Source organism: Dipodomys spectabilis, unplaced genomic scaffold (assembly GCF_019054845.1).
Source record: "Dipodomys spectabilis isolate Male_0828 unplaced genomic scaffold, ASM1905484v1 ptg000192l, whole genome shotgun sequence".
In the NCBI taxonomy this organism is placed as follows: domain Eukaryota; kingdom Metazoa; phylum Chordata; class Mammalia; order Rodentia; family Heteromyidae; genus Dipodomys; species Dipodomys spectabilis.
Genome location: NW_024870869.1, coordinates 910,001 through 934,890, shown reverse-complemented (window position 1 = coordinate 934,890; position 24,890 = coordinate 910,001). Strand labels below are relative to the sequence as shown.

Sequence of the window (24,890 nt, the reverse complement as noted above, 5' to 3'; positions counted from 1 at the left end):
TCCATTCTTTCTGATGGAGGCATAGAATTTCATTACACACACACACACACACACACACACACACACACACACACACACACACACACACACACACACAGAGCACATTTTTCCAATCCATTCATCTACTGAGGAGCATCTGGGTTGGTTCCATATCTTGACTATGGTAAATAATGCTGCCATAAACATAGTTGCTTAGAAAGCTGAGATCTGAGGATGGTTGTTCAAAGACAGCCCTGGCAGGAAAGTCTGTGAAACTGTTATTGTCTATTAACCGGCAAAAGCAGAGCAGTGGCTCAAGTGGTATATTGCTAGCCTTGAGCAATAAAGCTTCAGTAATGAGTTCAAGCTTAAAATGGTACAAGTAAAGTACAAGTGAAGGAGAAGTGGAAGGATGAGTGGAGGGGAGAGAAAAGTAAAAAGGAGGAGGTAAATGCAAACAATTGCACTAAAATATAGCTCAATAATGATACAATAATAAAATGATGATACAAATTTTTATAGCATAATATGAAAAGGAAAGGCAAAGCCAATGCTGGTGCTCATGTCTATAATCCTAGCAACTGAGGAGCTTGAGATAAGAGGATCATGGTTTAAAGCCACCCTGGGCAGAAAAATCAGTGAATTTTTTTTATCAGTTGTGAGGCTTTAACTCAGGGCCTTGTGCTCTTTTGAAATGTATTTCAAACTACTTAATTAGAGATGCTGTCATAGCGGCATCACACCTCACCTCCAAATATTTCCTTCCTTCAGAAGCCTAGCAACTCATCTGCAGCTGACCCTTGAGAATTATCTAGGTTCCACCTGTATTCTATGCATGCCATCCTGGCATCACAGAGGCACCTCCAGAGCCACCAACAGCAACTTACTTCAGGAAATAAGGCCATGGTTCTATCCCTACACTTGCTGCAAATTATAGAGCTCCTCATTGTTGTAATAAATTTCATATGAAAAGGATTGCCACAGATAAAGTAAGATTGAACAACATTAGACAGTTCATGTGAACATGGCTTTTGTGCCACAGCATCCCAGTGCTATAGCCTTAGGTAGTGCGACAGATAACAAACACTTTCCCAAGACACTTCCTGTCCCTCCAGAGTGGCTACTGATTTTAGCAGGGCCTTAGTCGCACTGCCTTTGTTTTCCCTAGATTTCTAGAGTGATTTCCTAGATTCTTGCTGAATAATTGAAGAATTTACAAAGTGAATATCTGTCTTCAATAGGGATTGGCACATTAAGAGACACTCAAACTGTTATTGACACCTGTCAAGCTGTTATTGACACCTGAAATCCTGTTTTATTTTTGCCTCCCCCATGAAGTAGTTGAAAGTAAAATCACAGTACCAGCTTTGGCTTGCATTAAAATTGAACATTAGACATGGAATAATAGAGTGTTCCATCATATTGCAATTTAAGTAAAAGTATATACAATTTAAAGTCAGCCTTCAGTTATCCTAAACTATATTTCACATGTTTAATACACACATATAAGTACCAGCTATACACATATAGACAATAGAAATATAGACTAAAGTTCCATCATCACTGAAATCCTACTTGATGACCTTTATACAGGGTTTCATAAAGTCTCTGCTAAAGAATACCAGCCTGGGCTGAGAAATTGGCTCAGTGGTAGAGTGCTTGCCTTGCATGCATGAGGCCCTGGGTTCGATTCCTCAGCACCACATAAGCAGAAAAAAGCTGGAAGTGGTGCTGTGGCTCAAGTGGTAAGGTGCTTACCTTTTGGTGAAGAGCTGAGGGAGAGTGCTCAGGCCCAGAGTTTAGGACAACCAAAAAAAGAAGAAGAAGAAGAAGAAGAAGAAGAAGAAGAAGAAGAAGAAGAAGAAGAAGAAGAAGAAGAAGAAGAAGAAGAAGAAGAAGAAGAAGAAGAAGAAGAAGAAGAAGAAGAAGAAGAAGAAGAAGAAGAAGAAGAAGAAGAAGAAGAAGAAGAAGAAGAAGAAGAAGAAGAAGAAGAAGAAGAAGAAGAAGAAGAAGAAGAAGAAGAAGAAGAAGAAGAAGAAGAAGAAGAAGAAGAAGAAGAAGAAGAAGAAGAAGAAGAAGAAGAAGAAGAAGAAGAAGAAGAAGAAGAAGAAGAAGAAGAAGAAGAAGAAGAAGAAGAAGAAGAAGAAGAAGAAGAAGAAGAAGAAGAAGAGCAGCCTGATACCATGATCAGGATACCACTATCCAAGCCAAGTTTAACTACATTTCTGTGTCCTTAGTCTCCTTCCTTAAAGACTAATGCTGTAAATCTCCACATAATCTCTAGCATTGGTAGAGCCTTGGTTTTTTTTTTCATTTGGTTTTGATGTTTTGCAACAGTGTTACTATGCAGCCTAGACTGGCAACGTATATCCTGCCTCTGCTTCTAGCAGCTGAGATAACAGTCACACCATCATGCACAGCTAAATCTATTCAATTTTAAACTCTAGCTTTTTTAGCAATGTGATCTTGAGTTTCTTAACTTTGAACTTCAGTTCCTTCACTTAATAACCAGGAATGACCGAATTTGGTATTGGCATAAGAATGAAATAAGACAATGGTTGAACAAATGCAGCAATGGTACTCAATAGACACTATGCTGAAGATGCAGTATTCAACTTGCGGGTGGGGATTGGAAGGGAAAATTGGGAATAGGGCAAAGGATGACATTGTCCAAAAAGAAATGTATGCTTAACTTATGTAACTGTAATCCCTCTATATATCAAATGTATAATGAAAAATTAAAAATAAAAATATATTAAAATGAAATAATATAAAGTTTAAGAAGGTGCTTCAAAAACATAGTCTCAATTAACGTTAAGCTCTAGTAAGTATTCTTCATGAAGTATAGAGATGTCCTATTTAAATTTGTTTAGTCCATGTAAGGCACAGTGAGACACAAGGATTGGGAAGCTCTAAGTGTCAATCAGGACTTGGGGAAAGTATGTGGGATCCTCTCTTATCTGAAAAAAATATAACATTAACCAATGGGACTGGAGGGATGCCTTCAGTGCTAGATTGCTCCCTGATTTCCAAATCCAAGATTATAAAATATGGTAATAGACAAAAAAATTGCAAGTTAATGACTAAACAAACTTAATTCTATGTGAAAGACAGAAAATAGTGTCTCTGAGCTCAAGCAATGCAGATTTCTAGTTCTTTTCTCATGGCATGAAGAAATCAAGCTAACCTTGGATTTCTGAACACTTTGCTTTCCCAGCTAATCTAGTTCTGATGCACTGGAGACTTGTGAACCTGGCTTTGTTAGTCATGACAACAGCTCAAGTGTAGGCACAGTACATGATAAGCATACTGGATACTCAGGAAAGATATAAGATGAGAAAAGGGAATTGTAGAATGATAGCTAAAAGAAGCTCAAAGTCCAGGAGACTGTTATCTCCAATAAACTACTTAGAAATAGCTGGAGATGACACTGTGTGACCTGCAGCTATGACAAGATCATACTAGAGAAGCACATTGTTGGCAGGTTTGGGGCCATGGAGCAGCTCAGCAAGAATGCTGGGTGGGTTGGGAGGCATTAGAGCAGCAAGAATGGTCTGTCCCTTGGGTGTGTTCAGAGAGCCTGAGGTCTGTAGCTGTGCCACTGTAGCACTACATAGGGCATGGTGTAGCACTACATAGGGCTGGCCACTGGAGTCTGAATCAGGAAGATTCTGCCAGGGGCCCAAGCATGGTACTTATTCATCTTGGACAGCCCTTGTCTTAACTATGACCTGTCATGTACACCGGAGTTCTGGACCCAAACTAATAGTAAAGGCTTTCAACCAAAGAAGCACATATGCAGTGTGAATGACTGGAAGGAGTATGCATGTGGACCAGAAGTGAGACATGGGAGCAAATGGGGGATTCTAAGATAACCTCACTGAGCAACACATCTAGTCAGCCATCAGGCTCATAGCACTGACCCGAGTACCACTGGCAGCTTGATGCAGCTGGAATAGGCCAGGCTATGGGGAGCATCAATGCTGTTTCAAACCTACAACTTGCCACTTAGGCTTGGCGAAATGATGGGAACCATTGGTGTGGCTACGAGCCTCAGTGACATACTGTCAACTGACCAGAGCAAGTCTCTTCATGGCCATGGTTCTTCTCCTGGGGAAAGGGTTCCCAGTAAATGGCAGAGAGTGGTAGTGTCTTAATGAGTTCCCATTGTTGTGACAGAAGATCTGATACAGACAAATTAAAGCAGGACAGGCTTATTTTGCCTATAATTTCAGGATTTTTCAGTACATGTAAGTTTTTATAACACAAAACCTTCTCACATACTGAGTGATTCCTTGGAAGTAGATGGAGGAGAGAATGAGAATGACAACATACCGATGTACCTGGCATTCTCCTTTTAGGATATTTATTCTCTCAGGCTCCCAGAATGGGTTGGTAATGTTCATCTACATTGAGTGAAGATCTATCCACACTGTTAATCCTCCTTGCAATAACATAACCCAAGGAGTGCTTTCCTAATCTCCTAACTACTTCTTAATCCACTCATGCTAATACTCAACATATCCATCACAAGTCCACCTTTATTAACTTGGAACTTAATAGTTCTTCATAACCCTAAGATTCCACCTTTGCTCTTGTAGGTTTTTGTCCATCCATTTCCCAGAATTCCCCATGGCTGTAAACAATCTAAAACTCTTCAAAATTTTAAGACTAAATTTTCTTATGAGATTCTAGGAAAACTCTTAGGCATGAGTCACTATGAAGTGAAAAACAACTCATATACACTAGAGGTAAAATGGCACAGATTATAGATTTCCACTCAATCAGAAAGGAAAATTCCCACCTTATGGTATTTTTACTTGCAGGCCACAGGACATTTCCCTTTTTTGTTTTTTTTTGTCAGTCGTGGGGCCTGAAATCTGGGCCTGGGCACTGTCCTCAGCTCTTCAGCTCAAGGCTAGCAGTCTACCACTTGTACCACAGCTTCACTTCTGGCTTTTTCTGCTTATGTAGTGCTGAGAAATCAAACCCAGGGCCTCATGCATGCAAAGCAAGCACTGTACTACTGAGCCACCTTCCCAGCCTCAGGCATTCTCCTTAACAGGCATTTCATATTCCTGACATGACCAATACCCTGAGGCCTCCACTACAGGTTAGATTTCATCCTCACAGCATCACACATCACCCTCTGAGGAGCAACCATTGGGGATTTCATCCAGGACACATGGACTCTGCTTTTTTTTTTTTTTCTTGGAGATGGGGACAACACTTTTCTGCCTTGGTAGGCTTTGATTCAGCTCCCAGCATGTGCCACTGCTGCCAAGCTCTCAAATTCTTCTTAAAACCACTACTTTCTAGGGTGTTTTTTGTTCAGTTTAATTTATAAATTTATTTTTTATTTGTTGCAGTTTAAAAAACTTTATTATACTACACACTCTATTAGTAAATATACCAAATTTCATTTTCTCAAATGGTGAATGGAGTGCAAGATGGTCATCGCATGTTTCTTCATTACTAAGCATAGGATCAGATTGAGGGATGGCTTTAGTGTATTCCTATTGAGTGACCACATAAGTGTGGAAGCCTACCATTGTCCTGTCATCATATGTCAGAGGAAGGTCCACTTTAGATTGGAAGAAAATGTTTCAAGGTAGTGCTCTCTGCTCTTATCCACTTCTGCTGCTGTAATAGTGTATCAGGATGCTTATCAAGCAGGAAGAGAAAAGATATTTCAAAGGAAACTGCTTTTAAAGTCCACTTCTAGGCACACTGATTTTCATTCCATGGAGCCTGTCATCTTGCTTAAATCTGGGTCCTACAAGGTACCACCTACATGTATTTTTAAATGTTTGTCTACAAATGCTTTTTCCAGGGTGTTACAAGTTAACATTATGTGCAAAGTGCACATAATTGCTCTCATGAAATAGCCTCTATTATACACCAAGAGTTGTGCATTAGTAACCTCTAATGCATTTCTTAGCCTTTTCTAATTGACAATTGATAGTAACCACAACCATGGCATAGTGGGTCACACCTGTAAACCTAGGAAGTAGATGTGTGGTTTGAAGCCATCCTGGGCAAAAACTTTGTGAGACACCAACTAATCCATATCAAATGATGAGTGCCACTTTCAGCTTTTTCTGCTTATGTGGTTTGTGCTGAGGAATCGAATCTAGGGCTTCATGCATGCAAGTCAAGCACTTACCACTGAGCCACCTTCCCCACCGAGTTTTATTTATTTTTTAATTTCCAAAATAGCTCCAGAAGTGGAGCTATGGATGCAATGGCAGAATGCTACTCCTCAACAAAAAGAGCTCAGGGACACAGCTTATTAAGTAAAAAATAAAAAGTTTTCAGTTTCCTTAGAAACAGAGCAGAGTTTATAGAAAAATTAAATGCAGTAAGTTGTTTTTCTGAAAGCAGACAGTCAGGATGAATTTGCTACTTCTCCTCTGACTCCATCTCAGCTAAAATCTTGACTAAGACACTAAGGACTAACCTCTAACAAAAGTTTTATGCCCATGGTTCTGTAATGCTAGCTGCTGAGATCTGAGCACCATGGTTCAAAGTCAGCCCAGGAAAGTTCATGAGGCTGTCACCTCCAATAAATCACCAAAATGCAGAAAGTGATGTTATGACTCAAGTGGCAGAGCACTATCCTTGAACCAAATTGCTCAGGGACAGTGCCCAGCCCTGAGTTTCATCACTATGATCAGTAAATAAAACATAGAGAATATAGGGAATTATACAAAATGCCAGATTCTACCAAATAATAAAGAAGAGATGAACTCCCTGTCCTGCTGCCCAGAAGCTAGAAACTGCAGTGTTCCCAGGCAGGATGCACATGTGCACACCTTTGATTGCATAGTTACAATAGCAGAGCATGAGTTATTCTAACTCCTGAAAAATGCCTTTGGCTTGGCCTTTAGCTGGTTGTTTTGCAGTTGGAATCTCCTAGACTTTTCTGCCTAGCCTGCTTTTGAACTGTTATTCTCCAGCTCTCAGCATGCTCACTAAATAAGATGATAGCATGATCCATCATGGGATGACACATTGCTGAGGAACTTCTTTGAAACAATGGAGATGAAAATCCCCATAAATGATTGTAATTTAATGTGCAATATTGAGTGGTGGTTAGTCTGTTCAGGCAGGTGTACAACAGCCATCAGCAGGTCTGAGCTCAGCGCTCCTGGTATTCAGCACTGATCATTTTTTAATTGTGCTAACCCTTTGTATTATTGCAAGTGTTCTTTATTTTATGTTCAAGAATCTTATAACAAACAAGACTTGAAAATATCTTTTTCTGTTTTCCATTCAGGTGTGGGTTGGGGAGCGGGGGAGGGGAAAGGATTGAGAAGGAAGGTGGCCTGAGAAGGCACTGGGGACTGGCAGGGCATCATGGCCTGAGCTAGTTCCCCAGTTCCTTCTGAATAAAGTGAGGCTGCATTGTTGGACAGTCAGTAGGGACAGGACACACTAGTGGGAGTCCATACTGGCTCTCTCCAGGACTGCAGTGTCCTGGTCCCTCCTGCCTGCTTGCAAATGCCCTGGATGTGGCCCTCTCATGGGCCCTGGTGGGTGAATGTCCTTAGGTTGCCCCGCTGGCTTCCTGTTCCCAGATTTGCCATGATTCGCAGCTGCCCCTCCTCACTCTGGTTCCAATCCCAGCACTATCTGCCTCCTACCAGCACCTCCCCACTCATGCCTCATGCCTGCAAGGCAAGCATTCTACCACTGCTGACTCATTATTTTTTCTTGTTCAAAACACCATTGCTAGGAGGGATGAGTGACAATGTTGTCAGACAACTTGTATTTATATACTGTCTTGTAGAATGGAAAATTCTTTGTACAACCACCTAAAGATAACAATAACAATAATAATAATAAATGTTTAAAAAACACCATTGCTTCTGTCCTGCACTGATAGAAAAATATCCTAGTTCCCTTACCTGCACTTCTGATAAATGATTTTTATCAAGATTTCTGATTTACTAGAGACAGCTTACATTTGACCATTTATGTCAGTCACACCACACCGAGGTGACTCTCAGGTCAGGGAAGGAGCCCTGAGCCCGGCTTATCACCCCATCCAATTCTACTGACTTTAATCAAGTGCACTATTCCCTACCTGGTAACATTCCTAATGAACCTCATGATCATTTACAACATCCTTCTGGACTTCCTGGATATGAGAAGCCACAGGTCAGGTGAGTCCTAGGTCTGTGGGAGCAAGTCTCCTGCTGAGCCCTGAATTCTGAGCTCCAGGACTGTTCTTCCTTTAACTGGAAACTTCTTTATTTAACGTAAGCCACTTTTGATTTATGAATTTGTCATTTTTCTATTTTTACAAAATAGAATTTTTGAAGTAAGTCTTGATTTATCAATATAAGGTGGCATTTGCTATTGTACAGAGAATAAATATAGTTAATGTAAGCCTTCGTTATAAAGGAAGCTATTTGTTATTTGTGGGGGCTCTGGGAAGAATGTTTTTCCAGTCCCAAGTCTTGAATTCTGAGCCTAGGCACTGTCCCTGAGCCTGTTTGTGCTCAAGGGTAGCACTCTACCACTTGAGGCACATTGAAGCACTTGAGCCACTACACAGTTTTTTCTGAGTAGCTTATTGTAGATAAGTGACTCCTACCCAGGTTGGCTTAAAACTGCAATCCTCAGATCTCAGCTTCATGAGTATCGATGATTACAGATGTGAGTAACTGGCACCCAGCTGGTAATCGAATATTTTTAAAAATTGTATATTCCCAGAGACAGTCATGATGGTTTATTGCTTGCTGTTTTGGAGGTCTGAACTCACATTAGAGATATTGAGAACTCAGTAGTCTGTCTAGCAAACCTAATATATTGGCATCTGTCACATGATAGCTTGCTATTATTAAAGTTCCATCTTTGTGTTTGAGAAGCTGAGATGTGAAGAATAAGGGTGAAAGCCAGCCTAGGCAGGAAATCTGTGATACTCATCTCCAGTAACTTGCCCAAAAAAATCCAGAAGTGGAGCTGTGGCTCCAGTGGCAGAGTGCAAAAAAAAAGAAGCTCAAAGACAACACAGGCCCTGAATTCAAGTGTCAGTATTCAATTCTCAGGACTGGGGCACACACACATACACATACACACACACACACACACACACACACACACACACACACACACACACACACACACACACAAAGAGCTGGTCATCGGTGGCTCCTGCCTGTAATCCTAACTACTCAGGATGTTGCAATCTGAGGATCATGCTTCAAAGCCAGCCCCTGCAGGAAAGTCCGTGAGACTTTTGTCTCCAATAAACCACTCAGAAAACTGGAAATGGCAGTGTGGTTCAAGTGGTACAGCGGTAGCCTTGAACTGAAATTCTCAGGGACAGGGTCCAGGCCCAGAGTGTTTTTCCATGACTGACAAAAGAAAAAGAAAAAGAAAGAGCAAGAAATAAATAAAAAGAAAATGCAAGGATTTGGGGAAACAAGAACAACAACAACAAAACCCACAGGACTTCTATCTTGGGTAGAAATCTGACCACCTAGGGAAACATACTAGTGAAATGTTGACCCTGACCCCACACTAAGTCATGGATCTTGGAATAATAGCTGTTTCTAAGGAAAACAGGACCCTGCACAAAAGCATGAACTATAGTATAGTATATTCAGGAAGGATTCCAATGGTGTAACTCCTTTGAACACCTGAATAGCATGACAAGGGTGGAAGGATAATGTCAAGGAAAATGGGGTAGACCAGTGAAGAAAGGAAAGCTAGATGAATGCAGCCATGATAGTCAATGTAAATGTGTGAAAATGGAACTAGACAAACAGGTGATGGGGGCTGGGGAAGGGATGACAAGAATGATAAAACGGGTGACATCTATCACATGCATTGCACTCATGATCTAAAGTATGGACATGAAAATCCTTTGTACATCAACTTCATAAAATACTATTTGTAAATGTAATGACACATTGCACTCACAAACATATGTTGAATTGAAATTCTTTGTACAATTACTTAAGTATTTCTATAATAACAAATTCCTTATTAAGCTGGGCATTGGTGTTTCATGCCTGTAATGGTAGCTACTCTGCATGCTGAGCTCTGATGTTTCCGGTCTCACATTCTTCCTCTCTGCTTTGACAGTATAATATCATCATTATTTATGATAGCGTACTTTAAAAAAAAATTTTTTTTTGGTCCTGGGGCTTGAACTCTGTGCTTAGGCACTGTCCTTGTGCTCTTCAGCTCAAGGTGAGCACTCTACCGCTTGAGCCACAGCACCACTTCCGGTTTTCTAGTGGTTTATTGGAGATCAAGTCTCACTGACTTTCCTGCCAGGGCTGGTTTGAACAACAATCCTCAGATCTCAGTCTCCTGAGTAGCTTGTATTACAGGCATGAGCCACCAGCTCCTGGCTCACTGTAATAATCTTGAACACACATTTTACTCCGTGTTTTACATTGCCTAATAATATTCTCACATTGATAGCCTGTGAAGCTGCTGTGGGTTTGGTATTATTCTTGCAGTGTAAAATAACTACACTCATTACCTGCAAAGACTTAATCTCTGATAATGCTGAAAATTATTACCCCCAGAACCATATTCATCTCTATACCTTGATATTCCTAAAGTCACATGAATGATCTGAATTAATTCAACCATTCATCACCTACTTATTAGCATGGAATGTCTGTTCATATGTACTCGCTATCATGAAAATTACTTTCACTACTTTTCATTTTTCTCTGTACCCCATTCTAACCCTATCACCCTGACTTCTCCTACATTAGTTCACCTCACCTATCCAAGCAGCCTTTAACATACAGAAAACAGGTCAATACTAATTGTTTTTCAAGTCCTTTCATTATAATACATGCATGGAACTTATTTCCTTTTAGGTTTTATTTGAAGCAAACCTAATTGTGACTCTCCTAATCATTATCTGAGAAGGGAGTCTGACAGAACAACCTAGCATGTGCACGCTCCCAGAGGACCCTCTAGCGGGAAGCAGCGCTCACTACACCCTGGGCCCTATGATGCCCACGCGCTGAGCGTGCCCTCTGGCGGGAAACAGCGCTCACTGCACCCAGGCTCTGAGCACCACAGTAGTTTCAGCTCCAGCCCGTGGAATGGCCTGGCCCTGGAGGCCTGGGCTGCTCTCAGGACAGTCCTTCTCCACTAAGAGTCATCCTCATCATCCCTTAATAAAAGGGCAAAGGAGAGGAGGAGGGTGCAGCGGAAGGAGGTGGCCAGGAGGGACGTAGAAGCTGCGTGCACCGTGGTCTGGTGTGGGTGCGGTGGCCCAGCCCCAGCCTCCGATTTCATCTATGCAGCTTTTCCCATGACAGTTAACGAGATACCGAATCGGTTATTTCTTGAAAGATTGTCCCCAAGCTGCTCTGCCTTTCCCTGCCTTTCTCTCAACGAAGGCGGCTTGACGATGTGTGGGTGCCCAGCACACTTGGGGGCCATTCCATCTCCTGATACTGTTCGCTGTCCCGCTCTGCTGCTAGGTGCTGCGGTCCGAACCCTGGTTCCCATGACCCACGAACGCCCCCGGAGCCGGTCCACACAGAGCCCCGGAAGGACCCAGTTCTCTGCCCAGCGGCTCCCCCTGCGGGTCCTGTCGACCACACCCAGCACCGGCCACTGACAACCCTGACTAGGGGACCGAATCCCGACCCTGACCTCCGGCAACGCGGGGGCGGGGGGTTGGGGGGGGTGGAGGGGGGGCAGGGCTGCGCATGTGCAGTGGGGCTTACCGGGCAGTGGAGGATCCGTCACCTCTAACCAGGTGTTTCCATAAGGCATGGTGTGGTGGACTCACCGGATCCAGCTCCTGGGACGGTGCCACCAAGGCCTTGGCCAGAGTTGTGCCTGCTGCTCAGCGCTTCTGATTCTCTACCACAAGTTTAGAACAGGATCCGTGCCCAGACATGAGCCAGCCAAGTTCACGTCCCCGCTACCCCGAGCCCAGAGGCCACCCTTCCCCGCAAGCACCAGGCTGGGCTCTGCACCCCGGTGCCGCCAATGTGCAAGCGAGAGCACGATGGCGTGAGGCTTTATTCACTACAGGTCCATGCAACCTGCGGGATCCCAGGCTTTTCAGCGAATTGGCTTCTCCTTGGGTCAGTAGATGCGGCTTGGTCGCACAGATTGGCTCACTGGGAATGCAGACCCAGATGTGAGGGAATGCAGGGCCCAATCACCATGGAGACCAGAACCCGCGAGCATTACCATTGAATGGAATCCCTGGGCTTCAGGAACTAGTGTTGAAGGAAATACACAAAAGCCCCACCGGGGCCTCAGTTTATGTATAGCCAGCTTGTTATTCATGCAGCATTTATACCACCTACTGAAGTTTGGAAAAATTGTAAGGTAATTTTTAATGTGATTCTGTGTTTCAGAGAAAATCTAAGCTTTTGTGGTGGTGGTGGTGGTGGTGCAATATAACTTCCTGGTATATTTAAGTTTGGGATATATAGGAAATAAAAATTAGGTTGCCTAGTGCCCGGTCAGATAGTAAATGTTGTCATTCTTCACGCTGACAAATAGATTCATTTTTGGACAGGAACATGAAAGGGTACATGTTAAAATATGTATTTTTCATAAATCTGCATGGATTGTGTAGAACATCAAAGCTGTTTTTAAAGGAGAGATTCGTGGATGTATTTGTGCTGTGCTTTCATTTCTTTGTAAATGAAGTAATGACTGATAATACACTTGTTGACCTTTTCATGCCTTCATATATATGTACACATATATAGAAATAGATGTCTGGTTTTTTGGTTTTCCAGTGTTTGGAAAGGAACTGATGGCAAAATTAATATTAAGTATACTTTGCCAGATAACCATGCAGACAGCAAGGTACAGAGAACAAAGAAAGGTTTATTGGTGGGGAAAGAGTGCCTGCAAGACTCCTTCTCCCAAGGGAGGAATGAGAAGAAGCACCGGTTATTTTTTGGGGTGACCTATATAACCTAGGAGGTGTAGGAGGTGCTAGAAGGTGCTAGGAGGTGGAGACCCTGGTGTCCACATGTGGGCCAGGGACTTCATCATGTCAGACTAGGATTTATGCCTCCTATCCACCTAGTAGATAAGGGTCCTGCAACTGCCCAAACCTGAAGTTCACCCTAAGGGTTCTTGTTGCCTTATATGGTGGTATCGGTCCCAGAGAAGTGCCATCCCAAGGTAAAGGGGGTTGGAAGTTGATTATGTACTGCCTTTACTATGTGGGCCTAGCGTTGCTTAGGAAGGGAGTATGTTAAGCTGTGGAGAAGGGAGGGAATGGACTAAAGCTATGGGAAGGGACTCATTTTGCTAACAGGACCTTAGTTAGATTCTCTACTGATGAGCTATACCTCCACCTTAAAAACAATTATAATTGTAGACATCCCATACTTCAAGGTCAACCTAAAGCATGAGTGGCAAAGCCAAACACAAGCATGTCAATTAAATAAAAACAGATTTTGGTTTGCTTTGTCATAACTCATGAACTACTAAGTATTGTATCACTATATTTAGAAATTCTTTACTATCTTATTGGCACTTGAAATTTATCTAAGTAGTCATTGATTTTGAAAATCACAGCATGCTTAGTAGGGGTCAATTAATGGTCCTGTTGAGGAGGTCATGTTGAGGAAAGACCCACAGCCTTTTCAGTGTGCTCTTGCAGCTGGTCCTTGAGAGGGAGAAAAGGACTGTAGCTAGAGCCAGGAGAAGGCATGTAAGGCCCTTTCACAGTGAAAAGGAATGAGACAAAAGCAAGGTGGGATTCAGATTTCTCTACCTGTCTGTCTTCTTGTGACCTGATGTCAGAGTCTGCACTAGCATGGATCCTCTGGCCTGTGTTTTATTGCAAAGGCAATGAGTGAAGAAAAGTCATGTGATTTGAAGTTAAGAGGGATTTTGGGTCAGCCTTACTCAGACTTATGTACTATTGTTGATCAGGTGTGATATAATGGCGGGCTGAGTTTTTCTCTTTTTTGGGGGGGGGGGCCGGTTGTGGGGCCTGAACTCTGGGCCTGGGCGCTGTCCCTCAGCTCTTCAGCTCAAGGCTAGCGCTCTAACACTTTAGCCACAGCGCCACTTCCGTCTTTTTTCATTTTGCTTATGTGGTGCTGAGGAATGGAACCCAGGGCCTCAGGCATGCAAGGCAGGCGCTCTACCACTGAGCCATCTTCCCAGCCCTTATTTGTTCTATTTATTTCTCTCCTTCCTCATCAATCCCCAAACCATGTCTGTGGCAGTATTTGTTGTATATATTTTGATATCCTATTATTAGGTGTATACAGTTTGTGTATACAAACTGTATGTGTAACATTTCATTAGTATGTCTTTATCTCAAACCTAGGCATCATGCATGCATTACTAATGCTGTGCATTCAATGATGCCATATCTTCAACTTATAGTGTAATTCTTTCTCTGTTGGAAATGTACTGTATTTTCTAGTAATTCCTTTCCAGAACATGTTAAATGTTTATGCCAGAAGCAATAAGGTTAGAGAGATTTTCCTTATCCTTACCTTTTCTCTCCATCGGTATTCTCAAGAGATAAAATTTCACGAAATCATATGACAATAAATTAATTTGAAATCATATGTCACCACTATGTGAAGATCATTGCTATTATTTAGGCATATGAAATGTCAGTTTTTAGGTAACTGAAGTGGCTTTTCATACCTCAATCTATAACCCATATTGCCCCCTCTTTCCCTTTATTTCCTCCATTTCTTATTCTCTGTGAAGTGTGAGGGGAGGTTGGCTAAGGGGGAGAGGGAACTGCTTATTTTCTGGCTCTGCTACCTAGCTTGGTACCAATACCACTGCTTTGAATAATCTGTGGAGAGTGTCAGGCAGCCCAGAAGACAAATCAAATCTTGGACTGAGTTCTGTGGTTGCACCTCTGTGGAACTCTGTTGCATTCCTACAGTGCCCTGCCTTTTACCCCACCTTTGGACCCACAAGAATTCTCTGGCTTATTTCCTGTCAGACAACTGGAATTCCTAACCTGGGTAGTTGCAGAAAATGGACAGTAGGTGGCGAGTGCTCACCATAACATTGCCTAGAGAGGGAGAAGAACGTTGGTGATGGCTGGACTCTGGCATATCAGTGATTATCCTGGCACCATACCTTGGTTGCACCGTGTTCTGCCTGACTGAAGCACACAGGACAGTACTGATATCTGCCAGTTTTCACTCTTGCATAATATAATACTAATTCACCCTGAGGAAATCTGTAGTAGAGCTGCGACCTCAATCATTTAGATACTGTAGCTTCCTAGTTCCAAATGTACATTTTGCTGTAAACATAATTAGTCTCTGAGCTGGGTGCTTATGGCTTAAGCCTATAATCCTAGGTACTGAGATGGCTGAGAGACATCGGAGGATCATGATTCAAAGCCACCATTGGCAGGAGACACCCATAATTGGTGCTGTGGCTCAAAACTGGTAGAAAACTAGTCGTATATAAATAAAACGTTCTGTGATAGTGCCCCAGACGCTTAGGTGTAGCCACACAGTAAAGAAAGAGATAAAGACAGATTGTCCCTTGGAGGAATTAACAATGTGTCCTTTATGAGGGTTAGCATCTGTTTGTAATTTTTACAGAAGCATAAGTTAAAAGGTTTACAAGCCGGGCGCTGCTGGCTCAGGCCTGTAATCCTAGCTACTCAGGATGCTGAGATCTGAGGATCGCAGTTCAAAGCCAGCCCGGGCAGGAGAGACCTTGAGACGCCTATCTCCAATAAACCACCAGAAAACCGGAAGTGGCGCTGTAGCTCAAGTGGTAGAGCGCTCGCCTTGAGCTGAAGAGCTGAGGGACAGCTCCCAGGCCCAGAGTTCAAGTCCCACGACCGACACAAAAAAAAAGATTTACAATACAATAGTTTAGCTGGAGTTAAAATGGAGTATTGGCCTTCACCATTCAAAATAGAATTAACCAATCACATTCAAAACTCAAACCAATATTTTCTCATTTTCTCTCCTGTTTAGTCACAGATTGCATTTTCTTTTCTATTTCTAATTCCTTGAGCCAAAACTCTTGTCTTTCTCATACAATACCTTAGAATCTTATAATTCAAACTTTGGTCTCATGGTGCCTGCAATGATTATTTTTAATCTCAATTCCTACAGTGCCCCACCCCCACCCTTCCTTGATTCATTCATTTCATGAGAGGAAACTGGAATTCACAACCATGGTATTTTCAGAAAGTGAACACTAGATGGAGTTTGCTCACTGTCGTTCTATTGTTCTGAGCGAGGGCAGGGAAAGGAAGGAATACCCATCACACTTGGCGGGTAGTGAGAGCTTCTTGATTTTACTGGCACCATAAAGTGCCGTCTCATGTGATTCTGCCCGCCTTGTGGTCCTGCATTACACAGTACTAATCAGCCCTGAGGAAACCTTCAACAGACCTGAAACTACAGTTGTTATAGATACATAGCACAGCTTTCCAGTTCCAAATCAAAGACAATTTCCCCTGTACAAAATGAGCCCCATTAGCCTTATGCTGCTGGCTCATCTCTGTAACCCACAGCTACTTAGAAGGCTGAGAGAAATCTAAGGGTCGTTTCCAAGCTGGCCTAACAGGGTAGTCTTTTAGTCTACTGTGAGATTAAGGATTCCCCAGGAAACCACATGTGGAGCTGTTGCCCAAAAATGTATACTAGTAGCTGCCTTGGGGAAAAAATAAAATAGTGAAAATGTAAATATCAACACCCAGGCACTGAGCTCAATCCTCACATCCAAAAAAAAAAAAAAAAGGTAAGGAAGAAAAGAAGAAATAAAGAATTCATTTCAATTTTTTGTTTTGTATGAATCATTTCCATGTGATATTTCTTGTATTTTTCAAGTCTATTAATATATTCTGTATAGAACACTACCTTAAGATTGCTTTCTTGCAGTGTTCTTATCTTACACACTCATTAACTTAGGCCTTGGCCTTTGCAAAAGGTAGTTCTCTGAGAGGCTTCCTGCCTAGATTTCCTGATAACAGTCCTTCTCTTCTTGGAATTCCAGTTTCTTCTAAAAGGTCCTAAGCAACACTGCAACTAAGTCGTTGCCATGACTACATTTACAAAACAAAAGTTATCTCAGTTTCCTGTGGAACTCTGCCTCCCTACTAGGCCAACACCCACCCTCTATCTTCCCTTCTGGGTGTGGGTGGGGCAAGCTGACTAAATGGCTCCTGTATTTCCTGGGAGGCTATTTTTTTTTGTGGGGGGGAGGTTCCGGTCATGGGACCTGAACTCTGGGCCTGGATGCTGTCCCTCAGCTCTTCAACTCAAGGCTAGCACTGTACCACTTGAGCCACAGCGCCACTCCAAGCTTTTTTCTTTTTGCTTATGTGGTGCTGAGGAATCTAACCCAGGGCCTCAGGCATGCAAGGCAAGAGCTCTACCAATGAGCCGCCTTCCCAGCCCATGGAAGACTATTTTTTTAATGTGGCTCCCCAGTTATCTGTTATTATGGCATTGAGAAGCTGGGTTGTGAAAAGACGCGCAAGACTACAATTAGTATGGAAAGTCTAGCGCCAGTGGAAGCTTACATGTATGCTTTCTAGAGTGGCTGGAGCACCAATACTGAAAAGAAGATTACAACCTGTCTGGAGAACTAGGACAATGATTACATGATTGGTGAGTAAACTTGCTTCCCATTCCATTTTCACCACGGTTTTTCACTCTAATAATCCAATCTGTGGCCTTCTTATTCCCTTATTTTCTCCACCCCACCCCACACCCAACAGCAAGGGACAATCCCCCTCTATTCTCTTTTCTCTGTCTTCTCTAGAATCACTTGCAATATAAACAAATGTCCTCACCTACTCAGGTAAACTTTTTATATAGGTATCAGAATAAAATTTCTTGAACTATATAGACTTTTATTCACTTGATTTCCCTTAAGTAAATTAAAATAACTGGCTGTTGACAGGGCACATCTGGATATTTCTATCGGTCCCATAGAGATAATCTGTTACATTTTAGGACATGGTAGATTATATTTGCTATTTCCCCAAATGGACTTTACAAAAGCCATCCGTGACCCCAAAGATGTTTCTGGACCTCTCATCATGTGTGACTAAATAGGCCTCAGTGAATTAAGCTGAGAAAGCTGCAAAACAAAGCAGATCACTTCAGTTATGGAATATTAAGAGAATAAAAGTAGCTTTATACCACTGGATCTTTAGTGAGAAGATAGAATAAAAAGAAGAAAAAAATATTGGAGGATGCAGTATAAACCAATTGAAACGTATCCAACCGATGATCTGGCTTTGAAGTGGCTATTTACTAGTGTGGTCATAGACCATCGTGTCCAGAAGGATAAATCAATGTGTTTTGAAAGATCCTAAACCAAATATACTTGTAATAATGACCAAAAGCGTTAGGACAGGTACGTTTCTGTCCTCCTAATTCCAGCTTTAATCCTAACATGTCCGGTTGTTATAATACCTTCACAGTCATGCCACTTATGGATATTACATCTTATGTCTTCTCTGCAATATCTTAAATGCTCAGAGAAGTTACACCTTCTGACAAAAGGACAGTATGTGTGTCACACACATGGGGGCACACACACTCTGTTTGCCCGGAGTGCTGTGTAGCTTACCATGTCCAGTTATAGTTTAGGTCTAGCATCCACATAGGAGGGAAAACACGTGCCGTGCCGTTGGTCGGTTGGTCGGTCGGTCGGTCGGTCTGTCTTTCCACCGGTCTGTCTTCCCCTGGCATCACCTGTTCTAGGTCCTTCTCTGCCGGCAGCCCCCCCCCCCCCCCCCCGCGTGCTCCTAGTCCATCGATCTACTTCCCTGTAACTGACATAATCTTATTCTTATTCTTTGGGGAACAGATGAATAAACTTTTATCTTGTGGATATTGTACACACACCGTAACGTGTGTGTGTGTGTGTGTGTGTGTGTGTGTGTGTGTGTGTGTGTTGACGGAATAGAGTGTTTGCCATGCCTGACTCCCTGGCTCTGCCTCTCTACCCGTCTGTGATGCGATGTGTGTGCTGGGGCACTTGTGCCTGCGTATGTTCCCAGTGCGAACTCCAAAGAGAAGTACGCCCGCCGGGCCTGTGGGTTCTAACCGTGCTTCGCCCCCGGGAGATAGGATCGCCCCTCTGATGCCTCCACTCTGTTTGGGCCGGGGCTCCTCGTCTCTCCCTGTCTTTCCTCCTAGGGTTCCCTACCTGCCCTCCCCCCAGCCCCGCACACACACACTGTGCAACGCCACGCTCAGGTCCAGGTCCTCCACCACAGGCATGTGAGTGATGATGCCTCTACCCTCCAACGCCTGTGTGTAGGGTTTAGATTCATCGCCTCATGCCCCGAATCCTGCTTCAGAGAGAGTGGCAGAGCCTATTAGAAAAGGCTAGCTGTCTGGACAGGCTAGAGTACGAACCGGTGAGAAGGTCGTTCCGTCCGGTGTGGTGCCCGGGGATAAGCGACACACGGGTGCCACCTCCCCTTCCTTCCCCAACCAGCCAGCGGCTCTCGTTTGGCTTTCCTGTCATTCAGTGATGGATGAGTGGACTCACGCTTCCCATTGCACTGTCACCGTGGTTTTCCAGACCTGTGTGCGTGACGTACCTACTCTCTGTGTGTTAGAAGAAACCTCTCTCTGGTCTTCCCCCTGCCCTTTCCCTGCCTGTGAAGGGTGGCGGGTGGGGGCGGGGGGAGGGAGTGTTTTGTGGGGAGGGCGAGTGGCGGACTTTCACAAGTGAGCGGGGTGCCTCCCGAGGGCTCCTCTCTTGCTGGAGCCGACCCATCTTTGGGAGTTTTTTTTTTTTTTCCTTTCTGGTTTCCACCTGGGGGAAAAAGAAAACAAAACGTACAAACAACCCCCCCCCAAAAAAAACAAAGACGGGCAGGCAGATGGTAGGACCGGGGAGGCTGTTCTGTCGGACTTTGCGCCCGCAGGCGAGCGCGGGGTAGGGCCATGCATTGCCGCTCTCTCTTCCGTGTCCGGTCTGTGCGGGGGTGGCAGCTTTGTCGGGTCGACCAGTAGTTTTGTCTGGGCCCTAGGCCTTGTCCTCCTCCCCTCCCTGGACTCTGGTCTTTGAGGGCGAAAAAAGGAGAGTATGAGGGAGGTCTCGGGAGTCGGGGGAGAGGGTCCCTGGGTGAGTGGATAGGTGGTGGGGCCGGTCCCGGCCCGGACTCTGACCCCCCCTCCCCAGAGTCACCTCCGAGTGAGCGCTTGGCGCATGCCGGGTGCGAGGGCCTGGGTCGCCGGCCCTGTGTGGCCTCCCTCCACGGCCCCGGCAGCCGGAGGACAGACCTCTCCGGTGGGAGGAGCCGTGGGCACGGCCGAGGCGAGCCTCGGGGCCGGGACCTACCTACCATCTGCAGGGACTTGCCCGGTGGGCCCTGCGTAGGGGAAAACTCGAGGCGGAGGGAGCACCTCGGGAGTCGGGGACCCGAGCCCGGGAGTCCCGGGTGTGTGCGTGCTGGCTCTGTTGGGGACGTGTTGGGGACCTGGTTTTGGCACGGAGACATGAGGATTTTGTACCTGCAGGAGGGTGCTGGCATGCTGTGTCCCGGTGGCTGTCAGCAGGTCTTTGAGGGCTCTCTCGGATGCTGTGTGCCGGGCCTTTCCCATCTCTTCCCGGTCCGGGTCCCCCTGTCCTTCCCCCTGCACCCTGGGCTCCCGCTGCCCTGAGCAGGCCCTGTGCCCCTGTGGTGGCTTGTGGGTGTGGTGGTGGTTGGTTGGTGGTTGGCAGCTGAGTGAGTCCCGTCATCCTTGATCTCTCCCCCGCTCCCGGTGCCGGATTCTGGCCCTTGCCTCGGCACGCCGAGGAGGAGAGTGGTTGGTTGCCTGGGGTGCGTAGGTAGACCCGCGCGGTGTGCTTCCCTCGCCGTGGCTGGCTTGAGGAAGAAAAGGGGGGGGGGGGCGAGTCCTGCCTTGCCTGGGCGTGTGCAGCATCCCCGTTCTGCCGTTGGGCACGCCCGATCTCCGTGGCTCCTTTTCTTTTTTCTTTCTCCTATTGCCCCTAGCTCTCCAACTCTCCCGACCTGCCGCTTCCCGATGGCAGGCCTGGTCGGCCGCTGAGCTGCGCTACTCCCAAGCGCTGTCCGTGGCTTTTTTTTTCTTTTTTTTCTTTTCTCCCTTTCTAGCTTCTTCGGTCCTGTGCTCAGCAGAGGTGTCCTGGTTATCCCGAGTGCCAGGGACGTTTAAGCCCGTGGTATTTTTTCATTTCTTTTTTTCGTTTTTTTTTCTTTTTACCTCGCTCGTTACTCACGAAAGGGTGTCTATCCTGCTACGCTTTTATCCCAGGCTGTTGGCCCCTCTCAGGAGCCAAACTTCCTGGGCCACCGCATCCAGAGTGCCATGTGGCTGTCTTCTCCACCCCCTCGGTGTGATTGATGTGGTGATGTTGCGATCTCCTTCGGGCCCGGGCCTAAGCTGCGCCAGGCGAGGGACGGACATTCATGGTGAATGGGAACGCTCTTCTCGTTCTGCCCGTGGGCCCCTGCCCTCACTGTCCCACCGTGCAGGCGCCGGTGGTATGCGGGGAGGCAGGGGTGCGGCAACCGGGTCCGGCTGCGCTCTCCCTGCCCTCTCCATGAGGTCGGGGACTTGTACACACTGGAGGAGGGGGTCGCCCTGATCTTGCTCCTCTCTTCCCGTGACTCGTTATCGGCACGGGGGTCGGCTCTCTCCGCAGAGAGGGAGGGTCGGTGCTCCGTGCTTGCCCATGCTGTGTGGTGTGAAAAGCCGAGCCTCGCGCTCTGCCCTCTTGCGGTGCTCCCGGAACGCTCCCGGTCGGTTCTCTCAGGTGCCTGAGGCTGAGTGGCTGTGTCGTTCCTGATCCTGGCATTGTCCGCTGCCTTGTGCCAGCCTGCTGCCCGTGGTGTGTTCCGGCCGTCCTTGGGTTCGTGGGTCTTGTGTGAGTGAGAAGTTACCATTGAGGTTGACATCTCTGCTGGGGGGGTCGAGGCGGTTCCCCAGAGGAGCGCTCTTCCCTTTTTGCGCTGGGTGGTGGCTTCCCAGCATGAGCTGCCGCCCTGGTCCTGGCTTGTCTTCCCTGCCGTGTCACCTGGCTTTTATTGCACCGGGGGACCTTAGATGTTGCAGTGGGAGGCGAGCCGGGCCTGTGCGGGCTTTCTGCCCGTGTGCGCGACTTTGCTCTGGCCCCGCACGGCAAGGCCGACTGACCAGGGTTGGTGTTGCTGCTGCCGCAGAACCCCCCTGCCCCACCCTTCCCTGCCCCCGTGGTGGGAAGGATGGACGCCTCTGATGTGTGCTGGTCCCGGCGGGGTTCCCGTCGGGGTTGGGTGCGGCCACCCTCAGAGTGAGGAGAGGTTCTCTAGCGATCCTCGTTCGGGAAGCGGCGTGCGCTGCTGGGTTGGTGGGGGCCCGCACCCGATGGGCTCCCGCGGCCCTGCCGCTCCCTGTCCCGCTTTTGAGCGTTAGTGGGTGCCCACGTCAGTAACTGCGTGCCTGCGCCTCCTCCCTCCGAGCTGGGGGAGGGTCCCGCGGGGCCTCTCCCTGGCCGTCGTCTGGTGTGGTGAGTGGAGGACGTTCCCGATCCGTCCCCACCCCTGCCTCGCGTGTGGTGTGTAGAATGGCGGAGCCTGGAGCCCATGCCGGGTCACGATGCGAGGGCGTGTGGTGTGTGGCTTCCCGGCCTCGTGCTTGGGGTGCCGTGGGGTTTTTGGGGTCTCGTCCCCCTCCCCTTCCGGCCCCTGGCAACGCTGTTCCCGAGCGTCTGTGTGGGCCGCCGCCCGTTGGTGATGATGGTGCTGTGCGGGCGCTGGGCCCCGCGGTGTTCCGGGGCCGCTGTGCCCGTGGTGGTGTGCCGCTCAGGGGGGTTCTGGCCCTCCGGAGCCGAGGATCCCGGTGTGTATGGGCCCTTGCTCACACGGCCGAAAAAGAGGCGGTCGATGATGGGTCCTGTGCCTGGCAGTGTGGATGGATGCGGTGGGGCCCTGCTGGCACAGGCAGCTCCGTGGACGTTCACGGGGTCTTTGAGGTGTGTGCGAGCTGCCTGTTCCCTCTCGGGCCTCTTTTGGGGGGGCTCGCCGCTGCCACGGTGGGGGTTTCCGGTCCGCTGGTGGGCCGGCTCGGTGTCCCAGGCATTGCGAGGGACCGCCCCGGAGTTGGGGGTGGTGAGATCCCGCGTTCGTTTACCTGGCGTGTTGGCTGTGCCCGGAAAGGTCTCACCTCCCCGTTGGTCTGCGGCTGCGCCACTCGCCCGTGTGAGGGGGTGGCCGCTTGCTCACTCGCCTCTCACCCCGGTGACCCGACCCGGTGACCCTCCCACTGCTCTTCTTGTTGTGCTTCCGGCATGCCCTCCTCACCCGCATCAGCCTTCCGCTATCCTCACAGGTTTGGCCTGGTGGCCGGCCACCGGCAGATGGTCGAGTTGGGCATTGTGTGGTGTTCTCTTGGGGGGGAGGGAGATGGCGCTCAGCTCGTGAGGCTGCTCTCCCAGTGTGGGGGAGGCACGTCGTCGCGGCGGCGGTGGCTTTTGAAGGGTCTTCCCGGATCGTTTTGCTCATGACGTGAGGGCTCCTGCCAGCGGGACTACCAGTACGCCACGGGGGCGATGGTGGTGAGATTCCCGCGTGCGTCCCTCGCTCGGGAGTTGGCCGTCCGAGGGCCTGAAGCCGGCGTCACGTGCCTCCTCCCACTGGGCGCCGCCTCGCGTGCCTGCACGGTTGTCCCGGGTTCCCGCGCCTCCCTCGGGCTTCGCCCTGCGTAGGCTTGCCCTCATCGTTTCTTCCGTCTTGAGCCATGTGGTTTCGTCCCCGCCCCTGTCCCGGATCCGGGGTGTTGTGCTCTCTCTTGGCGTGTCTCCGCCGCGTGCCCGGCGCAACCCTGGTTCCCGTGCCTGGCCCTGTCTGCTCTGTGCCGGCGGTGTCTGCGTGTGAGTGTGCTCGCGTGCGTTGGGTTTGGTGTCGCCCACCTCCCGGGGTCCCTGCCGCTGCCTCCGGCTGCCGTCGTTGGCCGGTGACCTGTCGCTGATGGGTCGTCGCCGCAGAACCCCGACCCCCTGCCGGCACGGCCAGTCCGCGGTGGCGAGGGTCGTTGTGTGCTCGGCCCCCGCATCCGTGCGAGCGAGTGAATTCGGGCCGGCTTCTGAGGGAGGTGGAGAAAAACCCCGTGGCCATGTGGTGTGCGTTGCGTTGTGTGTGTCGCCCCTGGCTTTATGGCCGCTCGGGTGTGCGCCACTCGCGACCCAGCCGGCTGGCCGGCTGGACCGTGGACTTCGGTGCGCCGCCTCCGGGCGGAGAAGGGGCTTTGCGCTCCTCCCCGTCCATGTGTGCGCGCCGCCGCTCCTGTGCCCGCCGGGCCAGCAGGCGGGGTGTCGGTGATGCGGAGCCCTCGCGCTTGGGTGCGGTGCGGTGCCCTTCCCTCCCTGGCCACGGGTTCCTCTGCCCTCTCCGTACTCTTCCTCTCACTGCTCGTCACCGCGCGGTGGCCTGCTTGCGCCCATGTGCCCGCGCCGCCGTCCTGGATGGTGGCAGTTGGGACTAGTTGGTGGCCGGCTTGGCCCACCCGTGTCAGTCTTCCCGGTCGCTGCCGGCATTCGCTGGTCGGTGGCATCGGTCTCCTGGATCAAGGTCCGTGCCTCCCTCCCTTCCTACGCCGGCTCCGCGCCCACCCTCGTGTGTGCTCTCGGGCCAGTCGGGCCTGCCCGGTCGTTCCGGTGTGCAGCGACCCGGGATCCGCCTCGCTGCCCTCGCTCCCCCTCGTTGGCTCCCCGTCGTCTCCTTGCCATCGCCTGCTGGCCGGGAGGGAGGGTTGGGGTTCTGCCCTCTCCTCGCTCACGCTCGTTGACGTCTGGTCCCCGTGGAGAGACAGATGGATGCCCTGGTTTGCCCGTGTTCCCTCTCCGCTCCTTCCGCCCCCCCTGTCGGGAAAGAGGTGGGGGGGTTGTGGGGTCGGGTTCGCGGTGTGTGGGCACCGTGCGGCCATGCCGCCTGAGCGCGCCGTTCTGTCGGCCCGCGACGA

The 24,890-nt window shown here is 48.0% G+C and overlaps 1 long non-coding RNA gene across 1 annotated transcript in view; it reads left to right on the top strand.

The window, feature by feature from the left end:
• The first annotated feature begins 7,540 nt into the window (after positions 1-7,540).
• LOC122121646 overlaps positions 7,541-24,890 on the top strand; it is an 18,683-nt gene continuing 1,333 nt past the window's right edge. The window contains exons 1-2 of the long non-coding RNA XR_006149993.1: positions 7,541-7,551; positions 20,058-20,067. This is a non-coding gene — a long non-coding RNA (uncharacterized LOC122121646). The remainder of the gene's footprint in view (positions 7,552-20,057; positions 20,068-24,890) is intronic.